Below are 18574 nucleotides of genomic sequence, written 5' to 3' on the forward strand. Positions count from 1 at the left end.
AGCTCATGTCTCACGCCTTCACCCCGATGTGTGAGCCAGACTCCGTGTGTTCACATGATCCTTTCCCCAAACACCACACATCCTCCAGGGCAGACGCCCGGCGCCCACGTCTTGACACACAGGACAGGCAGCTCCCGGGATGTGTGTCCGGGAGGGCACCGAGGCCGCGTCCACAGGCCATGTCCACCCGGCTGGCTCTCAGAGGCCGCGTGGGCACCAGCAGGCCGGCCTCACGTAGCCATCACTTCTCAGGCCGCTGTACCCAGAAATGCTGTTTGTTATTTCACTCGCGAGCGAATGGAATCCTCAGGTGGGGAGCTGGGTCCCCGCGCCCTCGAGCTGTTCTGGGGAGATGCCTGCAGAGAGATGCTGCAGGTCTCCCCCATGAGGTTATAGACTCACGGCTGCATCCTGACCTGCTTTGGGAATAAGTGGGTGCGGTGCCCCCGCCAAGCTGAGCCAGGGAGCGGCAGCCACCGAGGTTGCCTGTCCAGGGTGGCGCACGCCCCTGCGTCCTTCTGAAGACCCCCCGCTCTGCTCCAGCACCTCTGCCCCGCCACAGCCCCTGACTCCTCTCTCCCGGCCCCCACCTTGGAGAGCTGGCGGATGAGCGGCCCCACCCCGGCCCCCTCAGCGAGGTCATGTGTGTGGCTCAACGTGGCCAGAGACGGGCGGCGTGTCTGGCCGGGCCCTCCCCCCATCTCCACCCGCCCCCGCTAGCCAGCTCTGCTCAGAACCCCGAGCGTCCTGTCCCGCAGAGAGCAACGCACGGTTTCCCAGGGCACCCCGGAGAAGGGCGTGTGGGGAAGGGGCGTCCCGTGGCCTCAGGCAGGGCCCGAGTTTCCCCGCGGTGAGCCCCCTGGCTCCTTCTCCCCGCTGAGCCTCCTTCAGAGGCTCCTCGTAAAGGCCAGCCCAACCTTCGGATTTCCCCTCTCGTTATTGCGCGAGGAGAAGGGGATTAAAAATACATGATGGCATTTTCCAGGTGGGGGCGGGGCTCGGCGTGGCAGGGGGTTTGTCGAGGTCCTGTTCCTGCTGCGATGTGGGGCGCGAGCTGGCGACCCCGCGGCCCCCTCCCGGCCCTCCGCGGGCGTCTGCTGTGTGGGAAACGCAGAGCGGCTCCTGCCAGCGAAGTGAGGCCTTTGTGCGCCGCTGAAAGAGACGGGATTTATTTTCATTTTCCTTTGCTTCTGTGCTTTGAGGTTTCTAAAGCCAGGGGATTCAGGGGTAAGCGCGGAAATCAGATCCCCCAGAAGAGTGGCTTTCTGGCTAATTGCTGGGGCGAGGATTAGCGCCAATCCCCTCCTGCTTTGAAATCTGCTTTCTCGTTAGGCCTTCCTGGGTCCTCAGGTAGGCTGTCCCCCGGCCCCTTTCATTTCAGGGCAACCTCTAGGAATCCTACCCTTCCTTTGTACAGGGGTTCAGCACAGGGGAGGGGGTGGCCTTAGGCCCTGGCCAGGCTGGCTCTGTTCCCATGGCAGCCTCACCTCTGTCCTCAGGCCCCGCTCAGGCCTCCTGACTGACAGGCCCATCCCTGCCTTGCCTGACGGTGGGGTGAGGGAACAGAGGCCCTTTGTGCTCAGGCAGGGGCGGGAGAAAGGCAGGGGTCTTCTGGTTTCTGAGCAGGGCTGGGGGCTGCCGCCCCGCCTCTGCCCCAGCGTGGGGGCCGCATGGTGGACTTGCACCAGCCAGCCCGGCCCAACCCCTCCTGCTCCGAGTTCAGGGCAGCTTGAAAGTGGCAGGAGCCTTAACACTGCAGGAATCGGCCTGCGCCACGGTGGGGCTCCTCGTTCCAAAGAGTGGGGTCTGCACCCACTGCGCACGCCCCCTCCCCCCACGCCCTGGCCCCCGCCTGGGAGCAGCCATGAGAATGATGGGAGGAGCCAAAGCAGGATTCTCTTGGGGGCGCTGCTTCCAGGTGGCGCCCAAGGTGCCCAGAGTGGGTGAATGGGGGCTCCCGAGTAAAGACGCGTTAGTTAGACCCTCAGTCTCCGCAGAGGCTCCGTGGGGTGTCGCAGGACAGGGCGCCACCACCAGCTCCTCCCGCGATGCAGGCCTCGGTCCAGCCTTCCCTCCCAGGGCCGCGGCATCTCGGGCCAGGGTTCTGGAGCACCGAGGTGAAGGATGAGGTGGGCCCCTGTGCCAGCCGCTGGAGGTCCTGCCTGGGGCCGGGGAGAGAAGGGACTTCAGTTCCAGTCTGGGCTTGCGCACCCCAAGCTGGAGCCCAGCAGAGGAGGCCAGACACCAGGCCAGACGGAGCTGGAGCTCGGGGAGCTGTGGGTGGGGCCTGCTCCCTCCTCTGTTCTAGGAGAGTGTCGGGGGCAGCTGGGCGCGGTGGCGGGTCATGGTGAGGGAGGGGCCCATGTGGGGGGGGTGTCCCCTCTGGAAACAGAGTGTTACTGGCGGGCCCTCACCCTGGGCTGCCCCGGCTGCCTTCTCTGTGGGCAGGGGAGGGCGGGGGCGCCACAGTCTCTTGGCCAGCGCAGTCTGCTGTCGGGGTCACCAGCTCTGCACAGCGAGTCTGCGGGCCAGGCCTGCTCCAGCCACGCCTCCGCGGACAGAGGGGCACAGTGAGGCTCTGGGCACGGAGCTCCAGGGTCCCCGCCCGCCCCGCCCCGCTCACTCCAGCAGGGGCCGGTTCCCTCCGCTGCCCAAAGCCTGCGGCCGGCCGGGGCCACTCCTGGCCCCCCTCTGTGCAGCTGGGCCAGAGAGGAAGGTGCAGGAGGGAGGCTGAGATGTACATGTGTCCCCTGCCCTCTCCCTCCCTCCTTCCTCTCCCCACCGCGCCCCTCCCCTGCCCTCTCCCTCCCGCCTCCTCGCCCTCCCTCTCCTCCTCCCTCCACTTCACAAGGAAAGGGCAGCAGCCTCTTGGGCTTGGGAACTGGGTCTCGGCCCAAGGTGAGCACAGGTGAGCCAGGTGAGCACAGGTGAGCACAGGTGAGCCAGGTGAGCACAGGTGAGCCAGGTGAGCCCCAGACATCATGAGCAGAGCAAGGATTTGCTGGCGGGGGAGAGACCTTCAGAGAAACTGAACAGGAGGAGCCCGCATTTGCCCAGATGCAGGTGACCCCAGAGGACTGAGGGCATCCCTGGCCCCAGCTGGGTGGGGTCGCTGCACAGGGGGCTCCTTGGGGAACCAGCAGGCATCATGAGCATCCCCGGATTTCCCCTGGGGCCAGGCCCGCGTCTGGGTGGGCCGAGGGGAGGGTGTGCTCCACTCCTCCCAGTGGGTGAGCACGTGGCATCCCTTTGGGAACAGACAGGGCAGCAGAGAGGCCTGCGTGGCCCGGCCGGCCGCTGGGGCTGAGCTGGCTTCAGGCCGTGCGCTGCAGAAGTACCTGGACTAGACGCTTCCTGGGGCGTTTGGCTGGAAGGAACAGGGACTGGAAACTTCCGCTCCAGTTCAAGGGGGACGGACCCGCGCCAGCGATAACCAGGGCAGAAGGGCCTTGCAGCCCCATCGGCGGGAGATCATCTCCCGGTCCTCCGTGCTGGCACCGCCCCTGAGGCCAGCTCCGCCTGCCCTGCCTGGACACATTGGCCCCGGGCGCCCCTCACCCTTGTGCTGTGCCCAGAGGGGCAGACAAGACACCCCTCTGCACTGGCACTGCCCAGGGCTGCCCCTCCCTCGTGCTAGACCCTCCTCCAGAAACATCTCCCCCTCCACTTTCTGGCCCCAAACCGCACAAACCTCCCAGCATGTATATCATCTGTGCTGGGGATCCGTCTTCACCACCCGCCATCTGGGGAGGGAGCAGAGGTCCTCAGCCCCACGCCCGCCCTTCGCTGCGTGCCAGCCGGGTCCGCGGTGATGGTGGACACAAGGCACAGTCCCTGCGAGGACAGGACGCTGTCCAGCCTCCACTGTCGGCCAGCACAGCCCTGACACGTGGCCGACACCTGGCAAATATTTGTGGCGTGGATGGAAGGGTGGTGAGGAGAGGGGGTGGATGGAGAAGTCGGGGGGTGCGCAGATGGGTGGAAGGGTGGCTGGGTGGGTAGCAGGTAGATGGTGGGTGGGTGACAGCACCCACTAGCTTCAGCAGTCAGTGTCAGCAAATGCAGTGCTCCCCACAGGAGGCCGGGAGGACGCTTGGGGCCTCTCCCCCGCCTGCACCCTGTGCGCGCTCCCCGTCCTGGGAGACCATGGAAACCGACTTGACAACAGCTGCAGGGGAGCTTGTCTCTTCAGGCTGCAGTTTTCAAAATCCTTCTCCCGTCATCAGAAGCTGCAAATAAAATCGTAGCTCTGCCTGGCAACCTCAGAGGATCAAAGGGAGCAGAGAAAAGCAAAATCAAATTACGCTGGAAGGCAGCAGCCCCTGGAAGAAGCATGATCTGGAGAAGCAGAAAGACAGGGCCTGCCTCGCACCCCCGCCCTGCCCCGGGTCGCAGGTTTCCGAGCAGGGACGCGCCTGGAGGAGGAGGAGGGCGGCACAGCCCCAGGCGGCTTTGTCCGCCCCTTCCAGCCTCTTTTACTTTAAAATGTGGGTGCCACCACTTACAGCTCACACGCTGCCACATACATATTCCCACGCCCGACGCCTCCAGAGAAGACAGGATCCCGGCAACACCAGGCCCCTGCACGCCAGGCCTGGAGCTCTGCAGCGTGGAGGACCCTCCCTGCACTTCCCTGGCAGCCAGCACCGGCCCTCGGCCTCTGCCTGTCCCAGGCCTCTGGGTTTGGCAGGAGACCCCAGGCCAGGACCGGGAGGCTGACGCCGTCGCCTCCTGTCCATCTCAAGAGGGGAAGCGTGAGGGGGCAGCTGGTCCTCAGCTTCCAGCTCTGCTGGTGTCAAGTCTGGGCTTCCACGGGGGTCAGCGCTCTCCAGCTGAAGCAGCAGCAGGGAGGCCTGTCCCGGCCTCGCCTACCACCACCCAGTCTGGCGGGGGGTCAAGGTCCCTGGTGGCTTCCCAGCACTTGGGCTACTTCCCTGCAGGCCAGCCGCTCTGGACACTGCAGGTGGACTGATTGCTGAGAAGAGGACAATGGAGCGGGGAGAAGAAGGCGGGTGGGCCGTGTGCTGCGGAGACCGGAGTGGGCTCACGCGCAGAGTGGGCGCGGCTGTTTGTTCTGGGCACGGCTAATCCTTGTTCAAATTTAGATCCTGAATCTTTAATGCAAGTGTGTCCATGAAGTGCTGGCGGCTGGGCCCTGCAGCTGTGGAGCAGCAACTCACTCCCAGGGGGCTCTGAAGGGTGCGCTGGGACCCCACCCCGGGAGCCCCTGGAACCTCCAACTTCAGGGGCCCGGAAGAGTGGGTGGAAGCCACGGCTCTGCTGACCAGGCCCTCCCCGGCCCCGCGCAGGTCTCGACAGCTGTGCCTGGGGACCTGGTTTTGTTTCATTTACAAATACTTTTCAAACAAGTTCTGGGAGTTGGTTGGCTGGGACTCGAGCAACCCAGACAACTTAGAGCAGGGTGGACCATGTGGTCAGCGAAAGCCCGGCCTTCGGGGCTCTGGGTGACGCCGTCCTTGTAGCCGCCGCCTCCAGGCTCAGGTGCGCCCACTTCCGCAGCGCGCGCCACACTCCGGGTGTCCACCGTCAGGCCGGCGCCGCACCCACACTCCCGCATTCAAGGCCGCAGGCGATAGCCACAGAGGCCAGCGGCTTGAGAGCCCAACCAATGGACTTACCCTACACCCTCAGCGCCCACCGAGGGCCGGGGACAGCACCCCAGCCCTTGACTTGAGACGGCCCCGGGAGGGACCGGCTAGGGGCTGCACCCCTAGCCCTGCAGCCCCCAGAGCCTGCCCCCAGGCTGGTCCCGGGCAAGCGTAGAATTAGCCCAGCCCAGTCTCTCGTGGCATGAAGCGGTGCTAAGTGGCCCGGGGAAATGGGCTTTCCTCGGCCCTGCTGCAGGAGAAGAGTCCCAGCAAGGCATTTGTTTTACCGCGAACTGGGGTGTTTAACCCCAGAATGAGAAAAAAACACCCCTGCTCACCCCTTACCCTGCTTCATCTCTTGCCCTGTGGCCATTTGCTGGGACGGTTGTGGGGCCAGGCTCCGTGGCGGGAAATGGTGTCTCGCGTGGGCACTGAGGAAGTGAATGTGAGGGGGTGAGGGCTGGGGAGCTGCTCCCGTCAGCGTGCGGGTCACAGGGCACAGTGGGGGGCCCTGCTGACTCCATGTCTGGGCCCACAGACCTGTCTGCCTCGCACCCCAAAGCCATGGGCTCTGGATTTGACTCTGATCCGGCTGCGTGACATTGGGCAAGTGACTTAATCCCTCGGAGCCTTGCGACCCTGAGCTGTTAAAGGGGATGATAACAGTTCCACCATCAGGCGCAGAGCAGGTTCTCGATGGATCCGGGCAGACGGGTAAAGGAGAGGCCTGGAGCCCTCGGTGGCTTTGTCAGGATTTTAATGACCATTCTACACCATTTGTAGTGGGGCGACAGGGCGGGGCGGGGGGGGGCCACTTGTAGCTGTGGCTCCGCTGTCTTTTCTGCTGCTTTCACTGCACAGGCCTCAGCCACACCCCATCCTCTGAGATGCTGCCCCTATATGCTCAGCCTCCCGGCTCAGCTGTGCCCACTGCCTCAGGCCTGCGCCACGCTCCGGGTGTCCACCATCAGGTCCGTGCCCAGCGCCTCCTGCATTCAAGGCCGCAGGTGGTGCCCACGGAGGCCAGTGGCGCAAAGGCCTGAGTGTCTCCGTTTCCCCTACAGTTACCCCTTCCTGGCAGGAGGGTTTTGAGACTTGAACAAGGACCCGGTTCACATTAGCACGGAGCTGGCGGAGGCGGGGCCCGGGGACCAGGAGGAAGCCAAGGAGAAGGTGGTGTGGACGCCTCCTGGGGTTCTCGCTGCCCACGACCCGGCCACCCTCCCAGCAGGGACGGCGGGGACACAGGCCGGGATATCTGCACGACCTTCATGTAGTAACAGGAGACCGGGAGGAGGCTCCGTCGATAAGCGAACCAGTGAACACGGGGCTCCCTCCACGCTGGGCGCTGCCTGAGTGACCTTCGAAGGGGGACAGTGAGTGCAAACAAAAATCCAACACAAGGCCCTGGGCAGAATGACACAGCTGAAAAATAAACAAAATGAACCCCCAAATGTTGATGGGGGTACATGTGAGGATAAACTCTGAAAAGGCTGGGATGGTAAATGCAGAGCCCAGGCGGGCAGGACGGGAGCGGGGTCACGGGAGCAAGGTCAAGTGCAGCCCCTTCCGTGCCTTCAGGGAAGGCTGGACAAGTGTTGGTGACGGCTTCGTGCATCGTTGGGATGGTGTGGGGCCGGTGAGGTCATGGGTTTTTTCCCCAATCCCCCCATTAGTGTCAATGACACCTGTGGGCTTAACGCGGGCCTGGGGGCGGCACCTGGAGCGTGGTGTGGGCGCGAGTGGGCGCACCTGAGCCGGGAGACGGAACGTGTAAGGGCGGCGGCAGAGGCCCTGCAGCAGAGTGCAGCAGGGAGCACCGGGGAACAGCTCAGAGAGCAAGGAGGGTCTAGGGATTTGCGGGGGCCCGAGCTGCTGTCTCCCCGCTGTCTCATCTCCCCTAACCTGTGCGGGTGATGCCAAGGGCCCCAAGGTTCTCTTTCAAGCTGCCTGAACCCATGATGACCCTCCCTGCCTGGGATGGGAACAAAGCCGGCTCTCCCTGGGGCGCAGGGGGAACTAGCGGGGTCTCTGTGCTGGAGGAGCGCGGCCAGCCCCCCACGGCCTGACCGCTGGCAACAACAGCCCACGGCGGAGGCGACCAAGCTGCGGTGCCGAGAGCTGGCCAGACTGGAGGGCTGCGTGCCGGGCGGGTCCCTTTATGGGAAATTCTAGAAAAGGCAAAACAAGAGAATGAGAGTGAGTGGATCCGTGTTGCCAGGGGGTGGGACAGGAAAGGATGTGGGGTCCACAGTGGCCCCGGCTGACACCTGAGACCTTCCCGGTCTGCCCCAGGGACCGTGGGTCTCCTTCTACCAGGTCACTCTGGGATTTCCTTCCGACCGGAGCCATCAGCCTACCTGCCCCCACCCGTCTGCTTGCTTTCTTGCTCCCCAACCCCCCACATCCCATCCTTCAACTAAACCCCAGTTCCTCCAGGAACGGCCGCCCCCGGCCGGTCTCCTGCTGTAGCCAGCCTGGCCCCTAGTGCGTTTGCGGGGACAGGGCCCGAGACCTGGGTCCACGTGACTCAGGGAGCCCCAGCCTCCGAGGCTGTTGCTGCTCCCCATATCTGTGCCTGCCTAGAGCTGAGGCCCGCGAGGTGTATCGCCGGTCCTTGAGGGGGGGCCCTCAGTTCAGTCCTGACACCTGGGCCACCCTGACCCCACCTGCCTCTGCCTGATTCTAGTGGAGACTCGAGAGCCCTCGCCCTCCTCACCTCACTCACCTCCCGCGAGGCGTCCCTGTACGGCTTCCGCAGGCCTGGAAGCTGGAGATCCTGCCTCACGGGAATGGCCGGCCCCGGCCTGGCCCACACCCTGTTCGTCCTTCTGTGTCCTGGCCTTTCCTCAGCCCCCGCCTCCCCGCCCCTGGGGTCAGAGGGCCCGGCCCCTATCCCTCACCTTGGTAGGGATACCAAGGACTTCTCTGGCTTTGGGGCTTGCTGGAGTCAGATGCACAAGCCCCAGAGGCTGCCTGCGAGCTGGGTGGCCCCTCAGAGCTCTGTCCCCAAGCGTGTGGCAGGTGAGGCTGGCAGCTGGCACAGGGGCTCTGCATGCGGGAGCTCAAGAAACAGGATGCCCTGCCCTGGGCAGACCAGAGTCGGCTCTGTCCACGCTCCCTTCCCACAGCGCCGCCCACCCAGGGCCTAGGAGGCTCTGCTGGCCTCCCTCCTGGGCGGGGGTGGGAGAGGTATTGGGGGCACATGGATGAAGTGGGGTGTTAGTGAGAGGTTTGTGGGCGCTGGCCTGAGCCTGGGCGGCGGTGCCCTGCTCTCGGGGCCACGGCTGCCATCCGAGTCCTCCGCTCCAGGCGGTGGTGCATCGGTGATGGATGAGACTTTAATTAAAGTAATGAGACATTTATATTGGTGGTTATCTCCAAAATTAGGCCTTTTAGCAATTGTTCCGGGGGAATGTTCCCCGGGTAGATGGCTCTCTGTTTAGAACTGCGGGAGGGGGAGGGGTGTTTGCACCGAGAGGGATTTTCCCAGCATCCCCTGGGCGTGATGGACCAGGCCCCCTGCAGGGCTGTGCAGCTTCCGCCTGCGCTCTCTTCCCAGGGGGGCAAAGGCTCTGTCTCCAGCAAAGAGCAAAGGCTCTTGTGTCAGCTCCACACTTGGGCTGTCATTCCTGGTGCCTTCTCCAAAATCCACTGAGATTCCCCACAGTTTCAGCCTTTTTCCTGCATCGTCACCTTGAACCCTCATGATGCCTGAGAGGGCGGCTGCTGTTCTTATTTAGCAGGTGGCGAAACAGGCACGGAGAGGCTGGAGCCCCCCAAGCTCACATGGAGCCAGGTCTGCGCTTGGAATGCCACGCTGCGGCCCTCCACCCGGTGACGCTCTGAAGGGCTGGCCCCGGCCCAGACAAAGGGGAGCCCTCCCCAGAGGGTCCCGCGGCCCCAGGAGTTCTGTGCTGCTCCGGGTCCTGCCCTCCGGCCACCGCCCCCCTCGGCCCTCTGCTCCGTCACCAGCGTTCCCGAGCCGGCTCCGCGCCAGGGGCTGGCGTGCGGCCGTGAGCAGCAGACGGAGCCCTTGGGCAGCTGACCTGAGACAGCCTGGGCCACTGCCCCCAGGACACGGGGTGGCCAGAGAGGGGCATGCTCCGAGCAGGCAACAGGCAGGACAACGGAGCAGCGGCTGCTGCAGAGCCCCTGGCCGGGCAATGCAGGGTGGCCCCGGCCCTGGTCCCGCCTGTGGGGGGTTGGCCAGGAGGGCGCCGGGGCCCAGGGGCCCGCCCATCTCAGCCTGCGGCCCGGCCTCCACCGGGCACCTGGGTGATGGAATGGCCAGCCGGGGGCGCGGCAGCCGCCCACTGTGCCCAAGACGGGAAGGACCAATGGCAGAGGTGGGGGAGGATTCCTGCCTGGCAACTGCTGCCAAGATGCTGGTTCCAGAGCGGCCCCTCCCGCATCCTCTGAGGCCCCAGCTTCCCAGGGCAGGAAATAGCCAGCCTGGGCGCTGCAGACCCCGCGGAAGAGCTGCTCCCTGCGTGGCTCCTGTGAGAGACTGGGGGGATGGGAGGGGTCCCCTCGCCGGTGCCACAGGGGGAGGTGGGGAGCGGGAGTGGCCCTGGGGCCCAGGGCCTATGGATGCCATGAGTCTGCTGCCTTGCACCCTAAGAGGGGGGCGGGGTCACCGTTTCTGCTCACGGCACAGCCAGCTCCAGGAGGGACCTCCCGAAAGAGACCCCCTCCTCTGTGGGCGGGTGATGGGCTTGGGCACCTGAGCAAGGGGCTGCCCTGACTGCCCCCCTCCAGGACGGGAGTCCTATTGTCCAGGCCAAGCCCCCAAAGGAAGCCACCTCCCCTGAAGGGCCTGTGGACACAGATAAACTCTCCCGTCTCCCCACGTTTTCTCCTAAATTATTGTAAAATACCCACAGAGACGCAGGGGCCAGAGCAGGGGCCCAGCACCCCACGGCAGGAAAGTCTGGGGCTGACCACTCACCCCCGAAGTGTGCAGCTGGACGCAGCGGCTGCTCTGGGCATGGTGAGGGGAGACCCTCACATTTCTACCTTCCAGCCCGATTCTGTCACTGAGCCGGGGGCGGGTGTTCAGGCTCCCGCAGCAGGTTGAGAAATGAGCTCGGTCAGTCCTTTCTCCCAGGCCCACACACGTTTGGGGGACTCCTGGGCTGGGCGCCCCAGAACACAGGATGGGGTCTCCAGCTGATGGCACCTGGAGGGGCCTGCACCCCAACATGTTTTCCAAACCAGAAATTGGGGGGCACCAAGGCTAATAGGATGAGCAGCAGATGCCCCAGCAGACGCAGCGTCCTGGCAGTGGAGGGAAGCTTCTGGAATGGCCGGCTGCATGATGGCCTGTGCTGGCACCTGCTTCTCGGGGCCCTGGGTGCCACAGAGGGGCCCCCCATGGGCATGGGGTGTAGGGCGACCCAGGCCACCGGGCACAAAGGCTCTTGACCAGGCTCCATGCTCCTGCCTGCAGGGCCAAGCCGCCCACAGGTCAGCGGCACCCTCTGGCGGCCCTGAGGGGGCCTGGTGGACGTGACTTCTCTGGGGGCCCTGGGGCAGGCCCTCCCCTGTGGCCACTCAGCCAGGGCCAGGGGTTCCCAGAGGCCTGGAAAGGGGATTCACACTCCTGGATATGGGGGTGCATGTGCAGGGGATGCAGCCTAGTAGCAGGGGGGACAGGGAAAACCCAGTGGAGGAGGGAGGGAGAGAACCCCCCACCCCAACTTCATCTCCCCTCCCCTCCCTGCCCGCCCCTCAGTTAGAGAAACCGACCGTCGTGGGGGGTCCGGTGGGAGGGGAGTGTGCCCCTGGACAGCAACTCGGAGAACACCCCTCGCCCCCTCAGAGGGTGGAGGGGCACCTCCCATGAAACCCCCACCCCAGCACCGGCTCCAGGCCCTGCCAGGCTCTCCCCGGGGCACCCTGCCTGGTGACTCAGGGTGGCAATAGCCGAGGTGGCTTTTTCTTTCCCTCGTGGTCAAAGCCAGCGACGATGACAGTTACGCTGGAGCTGGGGAGGAGGGAAGACCCGGCGTCAGGGCTGATGGGGGAGGCAGTTAGAGGAAACACTAGGGTTCCAGCCGCCTGCGGGCTCACAGCTCAGGCGCTGTGTGATGTCAGCGAGCTGCTGGCTGGCCCCCGTGCCCCCCCACGGCAGGGGCGCAGCACGGGCACAGGGAGACGTCTGTCTCGGTGGGGGGAGCTCCTCGGGGCTCATAGGCACACCCCAGAGAGAGGGCCCAACAGTTGTCACCATTCTGGAATCCCCAAGTTGGCATCTGGGTGTCTCTGGGAATCTGGGGGCGCCAGAGTTGTCTGCTACAGGCCACCCCCGGGGACTGATCCCGGCAGGGGGCGGGGAGCTGGCAGCCTCTGCCCGGGCTGGGCAGGCCCTTTGTTGTCCTCCTGTCTCTGCTGCTGCCGGCGCTAGGAGACCTCGCCTCCCGGAGCCGGCCCTCACCCCACCCTGAACCGCAGCCCCCAGACACCTCAAAAGCGAGGAAGGCAGACGGGGGGCTGGGGGGTCACAGCACAAGAGCGGTAGCCGAGCTCCTCTCGCTTCGCCGGTCGCTTCTCAACTCAGACCCCAGACAAGGGCTGACGGTGCTGACACCCGCCCCTTCCCAGTTCCTGGGAAACAGGGGTCACCCCCTCAGGCGAGGAGGGCGCTCCCATCTGCTCTGCGCATGGCAGAGGCGGGTGCGCCAGGCCGAGAGCAGACACAGTGGAGGGCGCCCAGGACAGTGGCCGTTACGAGCATTTCAAGTGTTTCAAGAGAAGGAAGCCAAGAACAGGACCCTAGGGGAGGGGGTCCCCCGCCCCGGCCCTGGGCAGCCCCTCCGAAGGGGAGTGGGTTCCCCAAGGGCTCGCTGGGGCACTGCAGAGGCAGAGGCTCTGCCCCCGTGCCCGAGCATTTAGATGGGAGGGGTAGGGTGGACGGGCAAGAAGCAGAAAGCCCCCGGGATAAGAGCCGGGGGGCGGGGGGCACCAGAGCCAGGGCCAGCCTGGATTCCCAGTCCTGGCCGGGACAGCGCAGAGGGGTGGCTGAGTGCCTGCCCGGCAGGGCGGCTGCCACGAGGGTGAAATCAGGAGAAGCACCCGGCACCCAGCGGGGGGAGACTGGGTGAGGTGGTGAGCCCAAGGGAAACACCCAGCGGGTCCTCCCTCCTCACCCCAGCACCACCACCCTCCTCAAGCCCCCACGGATGCTGGTAACCATGACAACAGGAGGTGCTTCTGTGGCGGTTTCAGGGCCACGGCCAGCATCGCTCACCAAGGTAGCGGGCGAGACGGGCCCAGCCCGGCCGGTTCCCCTGCTGCCCAGCGGAATTCTCACGGTCACCCACACTCTGAGGAGGGTTCCCTCTCTCCATGTCACAGATGAGAGGAAACCGAGAGGCAGGAAGGTCGAGAACATGCCTGAGATCCCCGGATGCTGGAAGGGGGAGGCAGAACCGGGCCAGAATCCAGCGTCTGCTCTCCCCCCGCCCCCGGGGCACCCCAACCAAGTGTGCGACCTTTGAGACTCGCAGCAGCACTGCCGAGCGGGGGCCACCGCACCCCGGCCCTCCCGGACGTGGGCTGCCTCCTGCACGCGTCTGTTAACACGCGTGCCCGCCCGCCAGGCCCCCCCACCCAGAGCGAGGAAGCTGGGGGGCTTGGTGTGGGCTCGCACGTGGCTAATATTCCTGTTAAATAAATACATTTTGCTAATTGGATTACTCAGACAGTGTAATATACTAGTGGGTTTCCAACATGATGCTAATAAATTGTGTGAAGAACTTAATCATGTTAGCGTCCCGGACGCCTGCGAGAGATGAAATTAGAAAATCAGGCGAAGTTGACATCCAGGGCGTCTGCGAGGCTTGCCGACTCGGGGAGCCCTGAGCTGCTGCCGGGGCTTTGACAGGGAAGCTAGGCGGAATGTGCTGGGTGCGGGAAGAGGGCTGGGGCCCGGGGGCGCCTGGGGGTGGTCAGCCAGAAAGGGAGAGCCACGTGTGGGGACCTGGTCTCAGAAGCCTCGTCTGTGGGCGAGAGCCTGACTCCAGCCCTCGCACCCACCTCCACCCTCTAGAGCCTCCCGCACGGGGCGGGCAGGGCCAGCTGGCCTCGGCGCCCTCAAGGCCTCACCCACCCCCCACTCCCTTCCCACTGCACCCTCCTCTCTGCCGAGACCACCCTCTCCCGTTAAGACATGTGTGTCCACCCTCACGCCCATCACTGGGGGGACAATGGGTCCACAGGAGCCGCGAGGTGGCTGTGGAAAGGCCTGCAGCTGTGACAAAAAGGGACCTGCCGAGTCCGTGCTGAGATCCTGTCCCTACCTCAGCGCCCTGGGAGGGGAAGGGGGGGCACCAGAGACAGGTGGCTTCCCACTGGGTAAGTGAACTGGTCGGGCTTTTCACGCCACTAGCCTCTGTGGCCATCACCTGTGGCCTTGCCTGTGCTGATGCGGGAGGTGCTTGGGAGTGCAGGCGCGGGGCACGCAGACCTGATGGGGGACACCTGCAGTGAGGTGTGCGTGCATAAGTGTGCAGACCTGAGCCTCGAGGCCAGGGCTAGAAGGGTGGTGTCACCCAGATGGGAGGGTGTATACGGGGAGACGGCTACGAGAGCGGCGTGACTGCAGAGAGCGTGACAGCCCAGTCCAGGAGGACGAAAGGGCCTCCTCTTTTTTGGCATATCCTGGTTCTCATCAAGAACGGTGGCTGCCACACCCCCAATTTCCACCTCTGGGCCCCCTTGAGCACGCAGGGAGCCTCTTTAGAGAGGGCTGAGCAAGGCCACGGTGAGGCCACGCAGCCACACATGAGCCTGCACCACGGCCCTCACCCAGGCAGCTGCCCCCATGACTGGCCCGCCCACTCGGGTGCCCGCCGTCCCCCAGCGGACATCAGTGGCTCATGGAGCAGGACTTCTGCCAGCCCCTGCCCCCCACCCCCGTCTCATCCCCCCTCTGTGCTAAGTGACGGGGCGCAGAGAGAGGATGGGACAACCCCGCCTCCGCTGTGTCCCTTCAGATACAGGCGGGCCAGGAAAGAAGCTTGCACAGGCCCCGCTGGATCAAACCACAAAGGCCACGGGCAGCAGGGGCCACGGGCACAGCTGTGACCCCCCGAGAGGGACATGGATGGGGCCGGGAGCAGGGCTCAGGCAAGAGGGCGCTGGGAGAGACAGAGGCCGGACGGGCAGAGGCGAGGCCGAGGTCAGCAAGCTGGAGGGTGCGGTTGTCCCAGAGGCCATCCCTGTGGGTTCTGTCTCCACTGCCTGCATCCTGGAGGACGGGAGGGCAAGTCTCGGCCACCCTTACAGATACCAGGCGGTGACGGGCTCTGCTGCCACTCGAGCTAAGATGCTAGCGAGTCACGTGAACCCCAGGCTGCAGGTGGAATCTACCGCCGTTGAAGGAACAGGAGAGGGGAGAGGAGGGGGGGGCAGGGGGAGCCAGGGGGGCCGGGAGGGCAGGAATGGCTCCAGGAGACCCGCTGGGTCCAGGGGGGAGGCCTTAGCAGCCCAGCAGCAGTTGCAGCCCACAGGGGTGTGTCTGGGGGCGGCAGCTTCCCCTGCCCTGTGGGTCGGCGAGTGAGTCTTCCGGGCGTCTGAGATCTGGTTGTTAAGAGCAGCCTTCCTAGGTGTTCGACTCTATGACCTTCCAACGCGGATTAAAATCTCGCCTCTCTCACCTCCTCTCAGTACCTGCTGTGCCCCAGGCTGCACCCCTGGCCCCCCGGGACGGGACGGCACCGGGGCGCTGCCAACTCCCTGACCACGATGCCGGGTTGTTGGTTTGAAATCGGCTGTAATCAGAAGGCGCAGACCAAGAAAAGGGCAAACTCTACAAATCGGGGCTTGAGGTACAGAGTTTTGTGTTTATTGCCTAAACGTAAAGGGAGGAGGGGATGCTCGTAGCGCAGGCTCACATGAAAACAATCGTACTCCCGTTGCGCTGTGACCGCCACTCCAGAGATGGTCGGGTCGGGCTCATCTGCCGCCACAGGTCGGCTGCAGGTGTGAGACATTGCCATCTCCGCCCCCTGCAGGATCTGTCCTGGGCCACTTCCGAGAAGCTCCTGGCACATCCGGTGCTTCCCAAGCCCCAGGTCACCGTGGCCAGTTCCCACCTCTGTCCATAACGGCCCCTCGGAAGCGGTGGTGCCCACCCAGGACTGTGGGGGTGTCCCCCTGCCAGGGGTATCCTGGATCTCTCTCTGAAGCCAGAGCCTGGCAGCACCAGGCCCAGGGCAGCAGGCAGCGGCAGGCGGGCCAGGAGCAGAGCCCGCTGGCTGCCCCTGCTCTCCCTTTCTCGCCTGGTGGTCTTCCTGGGCACCCCTGGACACCTGGCCCCTGCTGGGGATGGAGTGACGGGCCGGGCCAGGGAAGGGCATCCCGCGCCCATGGTGTCGGCTCTCTCCCCCGGTGGTGGGCTCGCGGCCGGGGCTCTGCGCGGTCACTCAGCATCCCCATAAGCTTCTCCGCAGCCGAGCCAGGAAGTCGAGTCGACACCAACGGGACAAAGTTTGGGGCCTGGACTCAGACATTGGTACTTGGAACGAAAAAGAGGCACATGCGTCATTCCCCAGAGCTGGCGTCGGGGCCAAGGTGGGGGTGAGGGTGACCCCCTGGGGGGCAGTGTGTCTCCCACGTCAGGGCTGACCTCCAGAGAACAGAGAACCTCGCAGAGGTCGTGCAGGCAGGAACAGGACCCGCCAAAGCTGCCTCCCCGGCCAGAGCAACCTCCGGCCAGGCTCTGGAGCCCACCGAGGGCCCGTGACACCCAGGAGGCCGAGGCAGCGGTCAGACCCCGCTAAGTGACTAAATAAAGATGTGATTGTAATGATGATGACACTGAAGCACCTCGTTAACTTCATGTGCGAGGTGGGGAAACAGAGATGGCGCTTCCCGCCCCTCACTGTTTGCCTGGCCCCCAGACACCCCTGCGACGTAATTTAAGTATGTAAATTTAATGGTTCGGTAAGTAAAACCGCCTTTATTGTTTGGAATGGTTTGTGCAATAATTTATGGGCTCGTCTGGTTCCTTTGACGGGCCTCGCGATGGAGCAGGGAAGGTCATTTGTACAAAGAGCGCGGGCCAGGGCGGGCAGAGGTGGGCCCTGTGTCCCAGGACAGCAGGCACCTGGCCAGCAAGACGGGCTGGTGGTGGCCATGGTGCCAAGACCCCAGCCTGAGGGAGGCCAGCTGCAGAGCTAGGGCCTCTCCGGGGGTCTGTGTGCAGCACAACCGGGGTGAGCCTCTATCTCTACCCCTTGGCTTTAAAACACACCGACTGCGCTGGGACACCGAAGTGGGGAAGAACTGGGAACACACAGAATGGGCAGAAATCTTGGCATTTTGGGGTCTCACCCATGCCCACTTTCTCACCCAGCCCTGCAGGCTGGTCCTCCTCTGGTTCTGCAGGGGTGGCTCTCCCCCACCACCCCGCTCCAGCACACACACTCCACCCCTTGCCCGTCGGGGCAGCTGGGGATGGTGAGGCATGGGGGCTGCTGGGACGAGTGGACATGACCAGCCCTGCTGGGGCAGGCCCTGATCCAGGGCAAGCAGGGCCGGAGGCCAGGGTGAGGGTCCACAGGGACCCCTCTCCTCTGACTCACTGTGCGTGGTGCCAAGACAGCAGGAGAAGGTCGGGGGCAGGGGGCCGGGGCTCGAGGCTCTCCCCATGACACCCATGGATCTGAGGGGGGTGGCAGAGAGGGGGTGAGCTCAGGACTGCAGAATCACAAACATGGTTCTTCGATTAATTCCTTGATGACTCCTGAGCCTCTGTCCTCATTTCACCCCCCCAGTCCCCTGCAAGCTCCCCTCTCCCTCAAAAGGGCAGCGCTGACCGTTGAGCTTCCAGACACCTGTCTATCCCTCTGCTTCAGTCGGGTAACTTTTGTCCTGGGCCGATGGTGAGCTGAGTCCTCATGGGAAGAACATCTCCTGGGAAAGCAGAGCTTGGGGATCCCTAAGAACATGTGCCCTGGATGCCACGTTTAAAAAATCCCATCTTTAAAGAGGGGACATTTTAATTGAGGTACCCCGGATATTGCTCTCGACAAATAATGGGCCCCCAAAGGGAAGATGAAGTGATGGGTGAGGGGCCACCGACCGGCAGCCTCTCCACGAGATGGGGCCACAGAGGACCCCACTGGGCCCCTGCTGGAGCCAGGCTCTGCTCACCCCACCTCCAGCTTCACCCTCCTCCTCCCAGAGTCCATCAGGAGAGCAGCAATAACCACACCTCCTCGCCACTGTCCTCTCCAGCAGGATTATCTGAAGCTGTTTGCTTCCAGGCCAGCGTGCCTGCACCCGCCTGCCCTCCCCACCCCACTGAGGGGGAGCCCGGCAGGAGCCTGCTCAGCTGCGACTTGGCCCTGGAAAAATGCAATTTCAGGAGGGAAGCGGAACCTTTGTGGAGCTGGGTGCAGCCCCGAGACAGACACGGGGTTTCCGGCCAGGGCCCCCGAGCCCTGGGCCTGCAGTGGGAGCACAGGGCTGCGTGAAGCCGCCTTGCTGGCTGCCTCTCTCCGCTCACTGCTCCCGGGAAGATGGCTGCCCCGAAACCAGGCCGACGAGCACATACCGCTACCGCCCGTTTACCAGGGACAGGACACAGCAGCCTGCTCAGCGCTCACCTGCCAGGGCTCAGCCGGTTCAGGGCCATCTCCCCAGTCACTGCAGGCCCAGAAACTGGACTCCGGGGCCTGGACTACGTCCAGTGAGGAGGGGGACGTGGGAAGTGCCACCTTGGGGAGGAGAGGTGGGGGCGGGGACAGTGGGGAGCAGCGTCGCCTGCCATCCCACCTCCAGTTCAAAGTGGCCACCCCAGACTGCGCCCCGGCCAGGAGTGCCTGGCCCTGCCCCAGCCCTGCCCAGGGGGGCCTGCCTCGGCAGGTGGGCCCACGGGTTACCCAGTTGAAGGCCAGTGTCCAGGGACGGTGGGTGGGCACCAGGGGGAGCAAAGCACAGGGAAACCTGCCCGG

The 18574-nt window shown here is 64.6% G+C and overlaps 2 long non-coding RNA genes across 2 annotated transcripts; one reads left to right on the top strand and one right to left on the bottom strand.

Moving 5' to 3' along the window:
• Window positions 1–6442: 6442 nt before the first annotated feature.
• On the bottom strand, window positions 6443–9755 carry LOC129144856 (uncharacterized). Its single transcript, XR_008549588.1, has 3 exons — window positions 9659–9755; window positions 6877–7034; window positions 6443–6598 (listed from the first exon to the last, which is right to left on the bottom strand). It is a non-coding gene; the product is annotated as an uncharacterized LOC129144856 (long non-coding RNA).
• A 265-nt stretch (window positions 9756–10020) lies between these two features.
• On the top strand, window positions 10021–13361 carry LOC119232482 (uncharacterized). Its single transcript, XR_005122106.2, has 3 exons — window positions 10021–10111; window positions 12766–12865; window positions 12969–13361. It is a non-coding gene; the product is annotated as an uncharacterized LOC119232482 (long non-coding RNA).
• The last annotated feature ends 5213 nt before the right edge of the window (window positions 13362–18574 follow it).

Source organism: Talpa occidentalis, unplaced genomic scaffold (assembly GCF_014898055.3).
Source record: "Talpa occidentalis isolate TD23 unplaced genomic scaffold, MPIMG_talOcc4v2.1 talOcc4.7, whole genome shotgun sequence".
NCBI classification, from domain to species: domain Eukaryota; kingdom Metazoa; phylum Chordata; class Mammalia; order Eulipotyphla; family Talpidae; genus Talpa; species Talpa occidentalis.